General features: G+C 54.4%; 1 long non-coding RNA gene across 1 annotated transcript in view; it reads left to right on the top strand.

Moving 5' to 3' along the window:
* Positions 1-16,919, top strand: part of LOC138582253 (uncharacterized) — a 291,488-nt gene that overhangs the window by 121,853 nt on the left and 152,716 nt on the right. The gene's annotated exons all lie outside the window — the stretch shown is intronic.

Below are 16,919 nucleotides of genomic sequence, written 5' to 3' on the forward strand. Positions count from 1 at the left end.
ATGAAGCATTATGAAGGCAGGATCTGGTTAGCAGGCCTCACTTTCAGAAAGATAATTACCCGCACCATTGTATAATTAAAATTCAAAACAGTTCAGGCATCCTGCCTCATGAGAAGACAATTCTGTCATGTGGGACTTTATGGTCAAAGCAGGACTCTCATCTAAGCGTTTGAGATGCCATGCCATAAACTAATTGCAGCAACCCTGCGTAGCATAAGGGAATCTTTTCCTATATGGAATTGACATAGTCCAAACATATAGGCACAAAGACATCGATTATAAATCTGGAGACTTCATGGGGTCGATGCAAACCTCGAAGTGTTCTCAAATAGAAAAAGATACTTTAACCACTGCTGTTACTTGCCATTGCGTGTTTCAAATGCTGTCGAGGAGGACGCAGTGTTTTCTCAACTTGGTCTTGTTTAGCATGCGAGGGGCAGCGCAACCATTTTAAAGGGCTTAATAATTTAAACGCGGTTGCGATCCTCCCTAGTTTTTGCGCACTTCAGTTCAAGTTGTAATAAACTGCATGTCTGTCACTTTCTAATGCGAGTGAAATTGCAGAATGCTGTCTTGCATCTGCTGGAGTATCAGCGAGGGAAAAAGGACACTGATGGGCAACATTTGTTGTGTGATGGGGTGTATGGTCTCTGTTTGCCCACGTTCCATGTATGTTTCAGGGGTTCATCGTGTCTGTGCATGGGGCAAAGTAATAGGTCCTTAGTTAATACTGAAGGCAATATAAGTGTGGCATTGGGCGATGAAACTGCCATGGCAAAGTGCTTTGGTAACATACGTTTTAAGTGGCAATGCAGTGGGGTTAAATATGAGTCACAAGGGCAATACTACATGGGGCAATACTGGTGCAGTATTAAAGTGCCGTGGGGCACTACCAGAAATATTATGAGGGGATCGTTGTTTTGTTCTCCCCTGTTCCCCTCCCTTGCCTTGTCACGCTCTGAAACACTTGTGTACGAGCGCGATAGAAATAAAATATCAATATCAATATCAAAACCTAGGGGCAATTTTCAAGGGTCCGGCATGAAAAGGGGTTGATGCAATTCTAGGGCCAATGTAGGGCCAAGGTGAACATTATATGGGATAATTTTGGGATGAACTGGAAAGTAAAATAGTTTTATGGCGACAACCATAAAATGTCATGGGACAGTTTTCTGGTAGCAATTGGAAACTGCTATGGGGCACTTTCCTTGGGGTAATTGTGAAGTGGCATTGCTTTTTTTTCAAGGGTAATGGGAAAGCGGCATGGGCATGTCTGTGGTCAAGAACACATGGCATGGAACAGTTTTCCTGCTCATTGTGGAAAGTAACATGATAATTTGCCTAACTGGGCAAAACAGGAATGGCACTGTTGAACAGCTTGACAATTGTTTGGGGCAATGCAAATACTACTATGGCAAGGTTTAAGCTATCCTGACAAATGTGATTAATGGAGGCCATTGGAAACTAGTTTGGCAATCTGGAAATTGTCTTCGCATGTTTGAACTTACAGGCTGGCCCCATTGAGCTAAGGTCTAATATATTTTAAAGTGTCATGGCCTGTTTGAGAAGCACACTGGCTGGTTCGGACATTAAGCATTCTACTGTTATAAGCCCAATGTATTATGTGAGCAATACCTTGGTATTATTGACAGTGCCATATATTATCACAAGAATGATGATATATACTTGTGAGATAACCTGGTATGCGGTAGCAGTACACTGGCATATGTTTGAAGTTTATTTTATTTATTTGTAAAGCGCAGCCAGGCCCAGGGGCAACCGGGCGCATATTCTTAGATGCAAGGTTACGATATATACAGTATGCACAAATTACATCACACAGTACATTATAGAAAAGAATATATACACAATTACAATATATTACAAGTCGGTAACAGGTCTTAAGTGAGGTGCTTCAAGCGTTCTGCGTGAACAGCCAGGATTTGGTATTGTTCTTGAAGGTTTGGAACGAGGGCTCCGTTCTGATGGACCCAGGCAGTGAGTTCCAGAGTTTTGAAGCTAGGACAGGGAAGCTCACCCCACCCGCATTCTGGAGTTTGAATCTAGGCAGGATGAGGCTGTGAGTTTGTGCTGATCTGGTAGGCCGAGTGGAGGTGTGGAGTGTGAGACGAGAGGAGAGGTAGGGTGGGGCTTTGTTGTCCAAACATTTATGCGTCAAGGCTAGTGTTTTCAAGGTGATTCTTTGTTTTACCGGGAGCCAGCATAGATCAGATCTGACGTTAGAGATATGAGACCGTCTGGGGTTATTGAGGGCTGCCCTTATGGCATTACTCTGGATAGTTTGCAGTTTGTTGAGGTTAGCTTGGCTAGTCCCCAAGTAGAGGGTGCTACAGTAGTCGATTTTGAACATAATGAGTGTTGGATAATGCAGTTATGGGGGTGCAGAAAAGGTCTGCAGGCGGTAATAAGTTTGCAAGTATAGGCCGATGCCGACCTTACTGCATTTGTTTGACTGTTCAGAGAGAGAGCAGAGTCCAGGTAGACGCCTAAAGTTTTAGTGTCTTTAGAGACCTTGATGTCATTACTGTCTATGATAAAAGACTTGAAGGCTTGGTCTAATTTATTGAGGCGTTGAGTTGATCCTAGTAAAATAAGCTCTGTCTTGTCGTCGTTAAGACATAATTCGTGTTGGGCCATCCAGGCCTGTATGACCAGATAGACATCATTCAAGGATTTGGTATCGGCTGTGTAGTCACCAGTGATGGGAATGAGTATCTGGGTGTCATCCGCATAGTTAGTGTAGGAGACACTCAGATAATCGAGCACATCGAAAAGGGGTTTTGTGAACACGTTGTAAAGTGTGGGCGATACACAGGAGCCTTGAGGGACGCTGCAGTGAATTGAAGAGGGGTCAGCCGATGCTGTGGGCGAGAAGACCCTCATAGACCTGTTGCTTAGGAAGGAGTGGATCCAGGCATTGGCAGAGTCTGAGAAATGGGCCGCAGATTTGAGATGTTGGCAAAGTATTTGGTGGTTAAACAGGTCGAATGCCACGGACAGGTCAAGTAGAAGGAGTAGCGCTAACTTTCTGTTGTCCTTTAGTATCTCCATCTGAGTTTTCAGGTCAATTAAGGCTGTTTCGGTGCCATGTTTGGGGCGGAAGCCTGATTGTTTTAGCCCCAGGAGATTGTTGGATTCAAGGTAGTCTTGGATCTGCAGGTAAGCTGCCCGATCTAGGATCTTGAGCAGGAACGGGACCGTGGTGATCGGTCTCAAATTGGTCGGTATGTTAGGGTCAAGGGATGGTTTTTTGAGTGGTGGGATCACACAGGCGTCCTTGAGGTTGGCAGGGACAATGCCAGTTTTGAAGGAGGCGTTTATGAAGGCTGTGATAAAGGGGGCAAGGTCGTGAGAGGCTGCTTTGATGATAGGCACAGGGCAAGGGTCACCTTAGCAGTTAGAGGGTTTGAGGTGGTTTATGATTCCTTTTACTTCAAGAGTGGTGAGAGGGGAGAAGGCGAACGGTTTAACGGTCAGGTTAGTTTGGCAGGTACTAGATGAGGGGATGGTCAGAGTTTGGTCTGACTGTAGAGACTGTTGTTTGTCTCTAATTTTAGTTTGGAGGGTTGCAATTTTGCCCAAAAGTGCTGTCTGTATATTATTGCACAAATTGCTATCTTTAGTGCAGGAGTCGGGGGGTACAGCGGGAGTCTCAAGTTGGTATTCGATTGTGCTAACAGGATACGGTTATTGTAGGATTCTTTTTTGGCCTGGGTATGGCTTCTTTGTAGTTGAGAGTAGCTAGGAAGAGACTGTCCTTGTGGGTGTCAAATGGGTGACTTTTCCAGCGTGTCTCTGCGCTGTGATTATCTTTACGTAGCACTCGGAGCTGTGGTGTGAACCACGAGTTGAGGTGCGCATGTTGTTTAGGTCTCCTAAGTTTGAGCGGGGCGATGGAGTTTATGGCTGAGAGCACTGTCTGTTTATAGGTGTCAGCTAAGATTGTAGGGTCTAAGCAAGAGTCGGTGATGTTATTGAGGGTGGGGAGGATGAGGGGGAGTAACTTTTCAGGGGTTACGTTCTTTTTATTTCTAGTAGGAATGGCTGTAGCGACGGGAGGCGTGGGTAGATGAGCTTCTTCAATGTTGAAGGTGATGATATGATGGTCCGACCAGGCACAAGGGGCATTCGAGGGGCATATAACAGACATTTGTATTGTATTTTATTATCATTCCGATTGTATGTTATCAGTTAGTTCATAAGCAATGGTGCACATTTTATCTGCTGCCATAGTATTTACAATTGCTGCAATTTTATCACCTGGCACAATATTTAAAACTGGTATAAATTCTACTGGCATATCATTTATAGAGAGCATTTATCCCTGCGGTAGGTGATTTGTGCATCTGTTTTTGTCTGGTGGGTGAAAAACGCTCTGTTGTACTTCTGAGAAGTTAAGGGATCTTGTGTTTGGTCCTCTGGCAGACCTGCCGCCTCAAGTCCTAGATATTTATTTTGTTGTTGTATAGAATGTCTTGTAAATCTTGTGGTTTTTCAACTATTTCGATTACAACTCCATTTTTTTATTGTGCATAGGCTTATTACAAACCTTATACAAACACTAAATGCAAATATCAATATTATACCTCATAAATGTCATGAGTTATTCAATATCAAACTGCATTTAAAAATATGGACATTCATAGTACAATGAAAATACAACATTAAGGGGTCAATTCATGGAAATAATGTGCGCCGAAAATTCCCGCACAGAGGTACCAAAACGTGCGAATCGCAGTAAAAGTGTGAAAATCGCAGTGCAAGTGCGAAAATCGCAGGCAAACCGGCGCACATCGATTCATGGAAGTCCGTGCGCGAGAAAAACATTGGATGTGCGCCAAAAAGGTGCGCCGCGCACGCCGGCGCACAGGTCATCCAACAGCGCGCGCCGCGGCCACTGCGAAATCGCACATAGCACGGCGCACATCACAAAAGTAGGCGGAACACGGGGCGTAACACTCAGAATGGGGAACAACGCGTGAAAATATGGGCGTCACGGGGGAAGTACAGGAGGCAAGTGCACGGAACGCCCACACGCTCACCTACAACGCGTATTCATGGAATCAAATAGGGCAAAGCAGCGCACGGTCAAAGACGCGCACAGGGCCAAACAAGTACGCCACAAGAAAGCAGGCGGTAGCGCCCCTGCGACTTAAAAAAATGTGCGCCAAAATGTGCGCAAACAAAAAGCACCCATATACAGCTATGATGAATGGGCCATAAAGTGGCCCTCTAGGACAAATGAGGTGCAAAGGGGTACCGACAAACACGGACACCCGATGTGTGAAAAATAGCGTGTGCGTGTGTTCCTGGGTGCGCGGGAAGTTCTACACGCGATTGGCCTGGTTACGTGTACTTCGGGGTGCGCAGGAAGTTCCACACGCGATTAGCCTGGGTACGTGTACTACGGGGTGTGCGGGAAGTTCCAAACGCGATTGGCCTGGGTACGTGTACTCCGGGGTGCGCGGGAAGTTCCACACGCGATTGTCCTGGGTACGTGTATTTCGGGATGCGCGTGAAGTTCCACACGCAATTGTCCTGGGTACGTGTACTTCGGGTGCGTGGGAAGTTCCACACGCGATTGGCCTGGGTACATGTATTCCGAGGTGCGCGGGAAGATTCACACGCGATTTCAGCAGGGTACGTGTATTTCGGTGGTGCCGGGGAATGCTACACGTGATTTGGCCATGTGGGTCCTCCCAGGTGTTCCCTCTACACCCTCCACGGCCCCTGCAGGCAGCCCACACCACAGGGGACTACCCTGCACCCCTGCTCATGTCCCACAGGCAACCCATCCACCATGGCCATGGCCACCAGCCAACCCACATGTCACCTTGCACTACTGATCACCAACACATGTCTCCCAGCACCCCCACCCCCTGCAGTGCAGGGGCACCCTCCACCAGGCCCCCACACATGTCTACCACCACCCCCACCCACCAGCAGTGCAGGAGCACCCTCCACCAGGCCCCCACTCATGTCCCCCTGCACCCCCACCCCCCAGCAGTGCAGGGGCAGCCTCCACCAGGCCCCCACTCATGTCTCCCACCACCCCCACCCCCCAGCCACCAGGGGCAGCCTCCACCAGGCCCCCACCCATGTCTACCACCACCCCCACCCCCCAGCAGTGCAGGGGCACCCTCCACCAGGCCCCCACTCATGTCCCCCTGCACTCCCACCCACCCCCAGCAGTGCAGGGGCGGCCTCCACCAGGCCCCCACTCATGTCTCCCACCACCCCCACCCCCACCCCCCAGCCACCAGGGGCACCCTCCACCAGGCCCCCACACATGTCTACCACCACCCCCACCCCCCAACAGTGCAGGGGCAGCCTACACCAGGCCCCCACTCATGTCTCCCACAACCCCCACCCCCCAGCCACCAGGGGCAGCCTCCACCAGGCCCCCACTCATGTCCAACTCATGTCTCCCTGCACCCCCACCCCCCAGCCACCAGGGGCAGCCACCACCAGGCCCCCACCCATGTCTACCACCACCCCCACCCCCCAGCAGTGCAGGGGCAGCCTCCACCAGGCCCCCACTCATGTCTCCCCCCACCCCCACCCCCCAGCAGTGCAGGGGCAGCCTCCACCAGGCCCCCACTCATGTCTCCCACCCCCCAGCCACCAGGGGCAGCCTCCACCAGGCCCCCACTCATGTCTCCCTGCACCTCCACCCCCCAACCACCAGGGGCAGCCTCCACCAGGCCCCCACTCATGTCTCCCACCACCCCCACCCCCCAGCAGTGCAGGGGCAGCCTCCACCAGGCCCCCACTCATGACTCCCACCACCCCCACCCCCCAGCCAACAGGGGCAGCCTCCACCAGGCCCCCACTCATGTCCAACTCATGTCTCCCTGCACCCCCACCCCCCAGCCACCAGGGGCAGCCACCACCAGGCCCCCACCCATGTCTACCACCACCCCCACCCCCCAGCAGTGCAGGGGCACCCTCCACCAGGCCCCCACTCATGTCCACCACCACCCCCACCCCCCAGCCACCAGGGGCAGCCTCCACCAGGCCCCCACACATGTCTACCACCACCCCCACCCCCCAGCCACCAGGGGAAGCCTCCACCAGGCCCCCACACATGTATCCCACCACCCCCACCCCCCAGCAGTGCAGGGGCAGCCTCCACCAGGCCCCCACTCATGTCCACCGGTTGTATACGAATTGATCGTTTTACAACTGCTCGAATGACAATTGACCTTTTCACAATTGACCGAATTTTGAAGGTCAATTGTACCATATATGTGGGGGGAAACCCCCCACAACCCCCCACCCAACGCCAAACCCCCCAAAACCCATATATATATATATATATATATATATATATATATATTACCAAACCGATATATATATATATATATATATACACATTCGGTCAATTGTGAAAAGGTCAATTGTGACCCTTTAAATTCGGTCAATTGTTCATTCGAACAATTGTAAACGACCAATTTGGGTAATACCATGTCCACCACCACCCCCACCCCCCAGCCACCAGGGGCAGCCTCCACCAGGCCCCCACACATGTCTACCACCATCCCCACCCCCCAGCCACCAGGGGCAGCGTCCACCAGGCCCCCACACATGTCCCCCTGCACCCCCACCCTCCAGCAGTGCAGGGGCAGCCTCCACCAGGCCCCCACTCATGTCTCCCTGCACCCCCACCCCCCAGCCACCAGGGGCAGCCTCCACCAGGCCCCCACCCATGTCTACCACCACCCCCACCCCCCAGCAGTGCAGGGGCACCTTCCACCAGGCCCCCGCTCATGTCCACCACCACCCCCACCCCCCAGCCATAGGGGCAGCCTCCACCAGGCCCCCACTCATGTCTCCCACCACCCCCACGCCCCAGCTGTGCAGGGGCAGCCTCCACCAGGCCCCCACTCATGTCTCCTACCACCCCAACCCCCCAGCCACCAGGGGCAGCCTCCACCAGGGCCCCACTCATGTCTCCCACCACCCCCACACCCCAGCAGTGCAGGGGGAGCCTCCACCAGGCCCCCACTCATGTCCCCCTGCACCCCCACCCCCCAGCAGTGCAGGGGCAGCCTCCACCAGGGCCCCACTCATGTCTCCCACCACCCCCACCCCCCAGCAGTGCAGGGGCAGCCTCCACCAGGCCCCCACTCATGTCTCCCACCACCCCCACCCCCAGCCACCAGGGGCAGCCTCCACCAGGCCCCCACTCATGTCTCTCTGCACCCCCACCCCCCAGCCACCAGGGGCATCCTCCACCAGGCCCCCACTCATGTCTCCCACCACCCCCACCCCCCAGCAGTGCAGGGGCAGCCTCCACCAGGCCCCCACTCATGTCTCCCACCACCCCCACCCCCCAGCCACAAGGGGCAGCCTCCACCAGGCCCCCACCCATGTCTACCACCACCCCCACCCCCCAGCAGTGCAGGGGCACCCTCCATCAGGCCCCCACTCATGTCCACCACCACCCCCACCCCCCAGCCACCAGGGGCAGCCTCCACCAGGCCCCCACACATGTCTACCACCACCCCCACCCCCCAGCCACCAGGGGCAGCCTCCAGCAGGCCCCCACACATGTCTCCCACCACCCCCACCCCCCAGCAGTGCAGGGGCACCCTCCATCAGGCCCCCACTCATGTCCACCACCACCCCCACCCCCCAGCCACCAGGGGCAGCCTCCACCAGGCCCCCACACATGTCTACCACCACCCCCACCCCCCAGCCACCAGGGGCAGCCTCCACCAGGCCCCCACTCATGTCCACCACCACCCCCACCCCCTAGCCACCTGGGGCAGCCTCCACCAGGCCCCCACACATGTCTACCACCACCCCCACCCCCCAGCCACCAGGGGCAGCCTCCACCAGGCCCCCACACATGTCCCCCTGAACCCCAACCCCCCAGCAGTGCAAGGGCAGCCTCCACCAGCCCCCCACTCATGTCTCCCTGCACCCCCACCCCCCCAGCCACCAGGGGCAGCCTCCACCAGGCCCCCACCCATGTCTACCACCACCCCCACCCCCCAGCAGTGCAGGGGCACCCTCCACCAGGCCCCCACTCATGTCCACCACCACCCCCCAGCCACCAGGGACAGCCTCCACCAGGCCCCCACTCATGTCTCCCACCACCCCCACCCCCCAGCAGTGCAGGGGCAGCCTCCACCAGGCCCCCACTCATGTCCCCTGGCACCCCCACCGCCCAGCAGTGCAGGGGCAGCCTCCACCAGGCCCCCACTCATGTCTCCCTGCACCCCCACCGCCCAGCAGTGCAAGGGCAGCCTCCACCAGACCCCCACACATGTCCCCCTGCACCCCCATCCCCCAGCCGTGCGATTTGCCTGGGTACGTGTACTACGGGGTGCGCGGGAAGTTCCACACGCGATTAGCCTGGGTATGCGTACTACGGTGTGCGCAGGAAGTTCCACACGCGATTAGCCTGGGTACGTGTACTTCGGGGTGCGCGGGAAGTTCCACACGCGATTAGCCTGGCTACGTGTGTTTCGGGGTGCGCGGGAAGTTCCACACGCGATTGGCCTGGGTACGTGTATTTCGGGGTGCGCGTGAACTTCCACACGCGACTGGGCCTGTGAGAGTGGGGTACGTGTATTCCAGGGGTGGGCGGGAATATTTACTCACGACTCGGCCTGGGAGAGCGTGCTACGTGTAGTCCTGGGGTGGGCGGGAAGATTCACACGTTCGCCTACGACGCGCCGAAAAATAAATGGTCCAATCCTGAAACACGTACGCCAGCATGAAGCAGGCGTACGTTGACCCGCGCAGCATAAAAGTGCGCGCAAACAACAAACAAACTCAGACGCCAGGATGAATATACCGTTCCTAGCAGCAGTGGCCGTGGGTTACCAAAGGAGGAGGAGGAGGATAGTGAGGGCCCGAATTTTCTCTTCCGGAACCAGCCTTTTTGGGATGCCTGATGACCAGGTGTATGTTAGGTACAGATTTCCACCACACATAATACTGGACCTGATCAGTGAGTGGGAGGATGACCTCACATCACCCACCCTGTGCTCCCAAGCACTCAGCCCCCTGGAGAAGGTCCTCAATGTACTGCACTTCTTGGCCACAGGATCATTTCAGCGGACAAGTGCCATAGTGGGTGGGGTGTCACAGGCCACGCAGTCACGCTGCCTACACCAGGTCTTGAACATCATCACTGCACGCCCATCAGTCCGTAGGCACATATACCTGCCCAGGACACCTGCAGAAAGGCAGGCTGCCGCCCTTGATTTCTACGGTGTGGCACAATTCCCAAAAGTGCTAGGTGCCATTGACTGCAACCATGTGGCACTACGTCCCCCCACGGCATCTGAGCTCATCTATAGGAACCGCAAGCACTGGCATTCCATCAACGTGCAGGTAGTATGTAATGCCAAGGGAATCATCAACTCAGTATATGCCAACTATCCAGGGTCCACCCACGACAGCTTCATTTACCGAATGTCTACCCTAAGCCGGGACCTAGAAGCTGGGCGGCATGGCGATACATGGCTGCTTGGTGAGTATGAATGCCACTGCACATGCCTGCATGTCAGATGCAGAGTTATGTCACTACCCCACTAATGATACCCATCACCTCCTCACCAGGGGACAGTGCCTATCCTCTGAGGACCCACATGATGACGCCAATTCGGAACCCCATCACGCCTCCAGAGGTAAGATACAACACAGCCCATATTGCAACCCGGGGCATAGTGGAGCGCACATTCGGAGTGCTCAAGTCACGCTTTCGCTCCCTTGACCGTTCTGGCGGGCAGCTGTTATATGCGCCCCCAGTAGTGTGCAGGATCATAGTGGCAGCATGTGTCCTGCACAATGTTGCAACACGCCGGGCCTGGCTGCGGACATGGTGGTGCCCCCACATCCCCAACCACATGCACGCCCGCTGCGCATGGGAGGGGAGAGGGCACGGGGTGAGGCAGCCCGTACGCAGCTGGTGGCTAATTACTTCACATAGAAATCACACCCCAGTGGAGTGCACACAGCCCTGGCACTTACCATCTGATAAGCAATGATGACTCGACCTGACAATTAAGACGAACAAAGGGACAGTCAACTGTCAGAACCATAGCAGCCTGAGATTGTTCATGTGGAAGTGTCACAATGTGTGCATCCCTACCTACACAAACACCACCAATGTAGTGTCATCAAAAGACACACTTCCATGCTGCAGAAATGAATACCCACTCGCAAAATACTACATGAAAACAGTGCCATGTCACCCAACCCCTCCCCGGCCACACAACACACCATGGCATGTCATGCAATGTGAGAGGAAACAAATTAATCCCCACAACATGCCCCAAGTGTCACCAGCTACAGTGTCCCTAATGGAAACATGGCCACACATGAAATGCTCACAGTAATGCAGGACCTACAACACACATTACCAAATACTTACCAAGAATACCAATCACCTACACAACCTCCAACCTACCTTAAACATGACATTACAGACTTAAAAATTTGCTAGCCTCACTACCTCATGATGCCAGCCCTCCGAACACTTCCAAGTATACAGTGTTAGTGCCACGCAAGAGTGTAGGTGCACTGCTTACAACATGGACTCCAGTTCCAAGGTGGACCGCATTGTGAAGACATGAGGAATGGACCTGCAAATTAGGAGGATGAGGTGGATGCAGAGGCACATATCAATACACCATGCAGTGTACAATACAACAACAATATGCACTATGAATGTATACACAGTATTGACTACAGACTGCCCACACATCGAATGGGAGTCCAATGTCACCATGTACGTCAATGTCACTTGGGCACACCCTTTGCAAGCCCATGGAAACGGGAAGCAGGAGGGGTGTGTGTCACAAAAACCCAAGCATCTGAACCAAATTCATGACAAGCCTGCATGTGCCCAGCCACAATGCAGCGTATGCCCACGGGAGCCACACAAGGCAATACACTGTCCCAAAAAAAAAATATATTAAAAAAAGGGCCATTAATAGGCCCGGGGGGCTGGGGGGAGGCCACCCAGGAGGTCAGAGGACAGGGTGCACACCAAAACACACCTGTGTGGATCTTGCGAAAAAAAAACACCTCCATGGGCTCATGGCCTACACGGCTACCCTATTGTGGGAGTATCACTGCTGTCGCTCTCCTCACCCTCTGCAGCTGCATCAGGAGGTGGTGGCACTATGGGAGGCAGCCCACGCAAAGCCCTAGTCTGTTCCTCCATGGCTGCAAGCATGCGGGTGTGGTTGCGTGTGTGGTAGGTCTCGTTCTGGACGATAAGTGTGCGGAGGTCCCCATGCAACAACTCACGGGATGCCCGGACCTCCGCCCTAGTTGCCTGCATCTCAGCTGAGAGCGTACGTGTGAGACACTCCAGCTGCTGTTCTGTCCTTCTGTTTGTTGAAGCCTCAAGCTCAACAAGAGTCATCCTGAGGTGAAGGAGTTCCACCCTCAGGGCTTCCCTGTGGCCCTGGGACTCTATGGAAATGGCTTCCTGCAGAGTCGCCAGTGCCGCCCGCCTGTCCCTGTCGGACGCCAACATGTCCTCCCTGTGTGACTGGCAGATGGAGTTGGTTGCCTGCTGTAGTCGCTCCATCAGCCTTTCGGGGGGGACAATGGAAGTGGCCACCCTATCCATGGCCTGAGCCATCATCTCTAATGATGCTGCCTGTTGGCTTGCCATACCGTATATGGATTGCTCCCATGCGGTATTGCCAGGTGGCTGACGGCCACCACGTCGGCGGGCACCACACCTGTCTGGGGCAAGGCGAACTGCGCCTTGCTGTGCCGGCACTGCCTGAGGCTGCAGGACTGCATTCCCCCTATGATCTGCTGGCCCAGGAACAGGATCAGATGTCACGGAGTGTGACCCTGCATCCGTAACCACCAAAGGCGTACCTGCCAACACTGACATCCCCATTGAGGGTTCTAACCCTGGGGCAGGTGGGTCGGACAGAACAGAATCCCTCCCAGGAACACTCACCTGCGACGGCACATAGGTCTCATCATCCGAATCGACACCTGAATACAGCTCGGGGGAGGTGCAGCCAGAGACACCCCTTGAGAGCACGACCTGCAGCAGTTGTGGGTTCTCACCCACCACCACACCACGTCCCTCACTGGTGGTCGGTCGGCCCTCAGACCCCTCCTGGGTCTGCACCATCTCCACCACCCCAGCAGTATCAAGAGCGTCATCCCCTGCAAAGACATAAAAGAAAACAAATGGAAACAGGCATTAGCACTATGGCACACAATTAGGGCTGAGAGGCTACAGAAACAGTACTTGATTGACACATGTCCCACATGACTAAAACCCTCCCATGCATGCACCGTCACTGCGTGTGAAGGGTAGGCAGATGGCACACATTGATGACACCAAGATGGAAGATGAACACATTTGCTGCATGCTGCCTAGCAGTGGCATCACACATTGGCCAGTGATTGGCAGGTCAAATACACATGCCATCACACAGATGGCATGTACCCTAGCCATGAAGTGAAGAGGGAGAGGAGGTCACCAATTGTTCATTCAGTCCAGTTTGCTAATGTAATTGATTTTTTCATTGAAATGGTTCAAATGTTTAACCTGCAGCTGCAAGTCCAAAATGGTCCTATAGCACAGGGACATGTCTAAACAAATCATGTCCAGGAAACAAAGCCAGTCCACTGTACCATAGCCATGTCAGACATGTGACAATAGGACTGAGAAATCCCGAGTAAAAGTGGTGGTATGCAAACAATCTGCCTAAATAAACAGAGGTAAATAAGCAACAATGTTGTGGCAAGATGATACTCCAAGGGCAACTGGTGTGGTGTTGGGCTGGATGTCTAATGTTGGCAGAAGGGATGCTGCTATACCCAAATGCTGGTGCGCAGAATGTATAGGAAGAGGCACATGGGTGACCCAAACCACTCAGGCACACACACCCTCACCTGGCACCCAAACAGAAGCCCTCCCACACACACCATGCACATGGATGACACACACATGCATGTGCACTCACCGGACAATGCCTCGTAATCTGCCAGTTCTCCCACGCCTTGGATCTGTTCCTCCGTGACGTAGGTCCCAGCAACCTGCTCATGTGGAGTGAGTTCTATGTCGTCTGCTGGAGACCCACCTCCAGTCACTAGAGTTGTGGCATGACTTGAGGCCAGCTTATTCTTTGCCCTGCGCTTCAGGTCATTCCAGCGCTTGTAGCATTCAGTAGCTGTACGCCTCACGATTCCAAGGGTAATTATGATGTCCGCAATGGTCTGCCAGTGTGCCTGACGTTGTGCAGGTGTGGTCTTGGATCCTGCAACAATCACCAATTCGCGGTCATGTGTGGACACATACTCTACAAGTGCATTCAGTTCGGCCTCATTGAAGCTGGGCTTCCTTGACGGGCCGGACTGTGTAGCCGTGTCTGGGGCATCAGCCTCTACTGGACGAGCACTCTTCCTCTTCCGCTTGGAAGGTGGTGGGGATCCTGAGTGTCCTATGCCGCTCTGGACACTAGGGGCAGGAGCCCCGGTGGACTCTGTACTAGGAGTGTGGGATTGCACACTCAGCATGGGAGTTGGTGCAGGCATTAGCTCAAGTGTGATGGTGTCAGGGGGAATGTCAGCATGATGGACTTGGACCGACACTGTCCTGGCTGGGTGTGTGAGAGGTGGGGTGGATGGAGCCGCAGCTGCCCCTGCAGCCTCCCCAGCCTGCCTACGCGGGGCAGCAGATGACCTAGCTGCCCCTGATCCACGTGGCCTGATGACACCAACTTTCACCGGCGCACGTGGCCTAGACCTGCTGACCTGGAAGTCAGCCATGGAGTCACCCTGTGCCAGGTCTGGTTCCACAGTGGGCTTGTCCAATAAGGGCTGAGCATGGATGGTGTCAGCCATGTTAACCTCAACCAGGGGGGGGGGCATGGGTGTCCCTGACTGCTCCTCCACACATGGGGGGCTACGGGCACCCTGCAAGTCACAGCCACGTCCCCTACCGGATCCACCATGACCACCACTTGGGGCTTGGCCACCTTTGCCACCCTTACGGCTTGTTCGCCTCCCAGCCATGGCTCTGATGTTATTGTGCGTATGGGAGTCGATGTGAACTATTGTCCTGGGCAATTGGGGGTCAAAGGGGTTGGGTACCAGATGGTAATCGTACCCTAGTGCTCTAGCAAGGCTGTATGTCACCCCTGGGGAAAGATGATGGGTCACGCAACGCACAAGCACCCCAAAAAAGGGAAGTAAGGTGCACGCAACCCCTCCTAGACCACGTGCGTGGAAAAATAAAGCTGCACTACGCTGTGGCACCCAGAAACACAAGAATGAACGTATGCGTGTCACACGCAGCCTAGAATGACCTCTGAAGGGGAACGCAACACACGGGGCAAGCACAGATGTGAAATACGTGCGCGACTCACCATCTGCCAGGAACAAAAGTGTGAAAAATATGCGCGTGTGCGCGTTGGCAACACCCCCGCCAAAAGAAGAATTGTACGCTGTCTGAGGAGACAGGACAACAGTAGAAGGGAACGCTGTTTGAGGAAACAGGCCCAGGAAAAAGAGGAAAAGAGAAAAAGCTGTCAGAGGTAACAGGGAGTACGAACTGGAAACGCCGTGAAGTAAATCGTGTGTGAACCGACAAGAAGTACAGATTTCACCCACTCGCTCTCCACGAAAAGCACGTACAAGGAAATGGCGTTCTACATGTACCTTTTATACACACGTCACAGACGCGCATACGCGATGAGGCCATTTCCACCAATTACGCGCTTTGACACTCGGACGTGTATCTTTTTTTTTACACGTGCCATTCTCTACGGCCATGCGCGTGACGTCACAGCTGCGCATGGGGGCCTTTGGGCCAATGAAATCACGTATGCGTGCAGACGCGCTTACGCGCTAAGGGCCTTTCCTCGAATTACACGCAGACGTGCAGGACTTTTCACGTGCCAAATCACTCCATATCAAGCTGGCCACGCGTAAGCACACGGAAGACCACGCTCCTGCCCAGAAAGCCAATTTACTGCCCCCCAGAGCCCCGAGCACGCTCCCACCTGCCATCTGCTGCTGCCTGACTGCCTGCTGCCCACGTGCCCTGCCATTTGCTGCCTGCACATCAGCCAGGGGTGCTGTTGCTGTGACCACCCCTGCTGGAACCGAAGACTCCCGACTGGGATTCCATCGCTCCACAGCCCAGCCCCAGGACCAAGTTGCCCACCCACTCCTGCCTCTGGGGTTGTCATGTCGGGCACTGCAACATCTGGCCCCACTGACAATCCCGGCCAGAGAGGCAGAGGGGCACCAGCTTCAGTGCCAGGGAAGTTGGTGTCCTGGTGGAGCAAGTCCTGGGGCAGTATGATGCCCTCTACGGAAGTGTGCGCGCTGACAAGGAAGGACAGACTCAGATCTGGATGGACACCGTGACTGCCATCAACGCGGAGGGGGTGGCAGTCCGCGACTTCCAACATGTCAAGAAGCGCTGGGAGGACTTCAGGTCCAGGACCCTGAACAAGGCCCGGCGCCTCTTGAAGGCAGCGGATGCTAAGGGGCGCCGGGGCCACTTGTCCGAAGATCAGATGAGGGTCCTGGAACGCATATCCCCAGCGCTCCACGTCCAGGTCCTTGAGAGGCAGACCCGTCTGGAGTCACGCGGTAAGTGTACATGCATCATGATTGTAAGCTGGCCGTGTGGTGATGTGCCAGGACTGTGGCGGTTGCACATCTGTTTGTATGGGGCCGAGTATGGGTTGGGGTGTACAGGACCGTGAGGCTAACACATGTGAGCGCTGTCATGTGTGAGACATGGATGGTGCTTGTGTGTGTAGGCTTGCATGCCAAATGCAGTTGTGTGGGCACACATGTTTGTATGAATGTGTATGTTAGTAGGCATGTTCGTGATGTCACGCATGTATGTTGTTGTCAGCTGTATGTATCAGCACTGTGTA

The sequence above is a fragment of the Ambystoma mexicanum genome, chromosome 3q, assembly GCF_040938575.1.
Source record: "Ambystoma mexicanum isolate Mex_15411 chromosome 3q, UKY_AmexF1_1, whole genome shotgun sequence".
NCBI lineage: Eukaryota > Metazoa > Chordata > Amphibia > Caudata > Ambystomatidae > Ambystoma > Ambystoma mexicanum.